This window comes from Tigriopus californicus, chromosome 1 (assembly GCF_007210705.1).
Source record: "Tigriopus californicus strain San Diego chromosome 1, Tcal_SD_v2.1, whole genome shotgun sequence".
In the NCBI taxonomy this organism is placed as follows: Eukaryota; Metazoa; Arthropoda; class Copepoda; order Harpacticoida; family Harpacticidae; genus Tigriopus; species Tigriopus californicus.
Window position 1 is genome coordinate 13,920,885 of NC_081440.1, and position 1,482 is coordinate 13,922,366.

Sequence of the window (1,482 nt, forward strand, 5' to 3'; positions counted from 1 at the left end):
GTTCATCTGGAATAATAGTAGAGGAACAGAGCCCAGATTTTTAAAGCCAAGGAGTGAATCTTAGATCGAGAAAAGATCCAACTCATCTAATATACGTAGTACGACCTTTTCCCGATCTAAGATTCACTCGTGCGCTTTAAAAACCTGAGCTCAGGAGTTGTGCAAAATACTCGGAATACACCTTCAGTAAGACTTTGGATGGAACTTTCAAACAAATTATTTGGAGCCTTCAAATCAACGATTTAAGATCCGCTTTCAACAGTTCTTAGCATCTGCATCTCTTGTAGATCCCAAGAGAGCACCTTTGATTCGCAGTGGACTCACTTGTCCCTTCAAAGGCGGATGTACGGTACAGCAGATGATGTGCAAAATTAATTTTCAATGAAACTGCTCATCACTAAGCATCACTTTAAGCCGAAAAGAGACGGTTAGCAATAAGTTTGTGAAGACTTGAACTCTCATCGTTTTCGGCTGCGTCACGAGGAACTCGATTGCAAAAACATGAAGCTACGGCTAGCTAAAAGAGGGTTGGATATTCAGGGGAAGGGGAAACTTCACATTCTATCTTCAATTTAAAGCCACCCCATTCACGAGCCAATTTTTACAAAATGAGGGCACATTCTCATATGACTTACCCATTGCATCGAAACTTGGTTGAATATTCGAGAAAAAGTCGATGGAGCGACGCAACAAGTGTGTGTTTCCAAGAGCTGAAGCCTTTATACTAATGTCCTTTCGGTCTTTGTTGCCAACGACCGAACTAACCTTTCTAAATAGAAGAAAAGGATAGATAATGTTCAAGAAAAAGAGCTCGCTTTTCTTTTCAATTAGAGTCTGCTTATGTTAGTATTTTACGCATACTGGGGAATCTCACCGTACGCTTTCTGATACTGCAATTATTGTACTGGTACAAATATATGAATTCAGCATTAACTAGCTATTTATGAAATCCTTTGTCTTAGTATGGCTATATCGTAGGCTGCTCTCATGTTGATATCAGGCGAGAGGATCAGACAATCGGCTTGTCGGTGACATGCCAAAAACAGTAAGTGTTTTTTTTACAATACGATGTTTTTCCAATCTGCTATTTTCCATCCCAACATCCCATTAAGGTGAATCAAGTGCCCACAAAATAAACTTCAGGGCATCTTCACACGAAAGATGATAAAGAGTCACTAGCAACTCAACTAATGTTTTCAAATCATTCACATGAACTGAGTAACATTAAACTTAGTCGTCGGGATTCCTTTGGTTTAAAAAATACCAACACACATTGGTACGATTTAGTTTCGGTTATTTTCCATAAAATCTCGAACTGATAGTGAAGTAAAAGTAAGGAAAAAGTATGAAACCGCCAAGTTTTGGGTGTTTTCTAATTTTCTCCAATAAAAATTGTTCTGGGGTGACAAACTTCAAAAGTATCCATGAGCTTTGTCCCAACCCAGGGTTTAGGGTCAATTCTAGTGACCGTAGAGGCTTAAT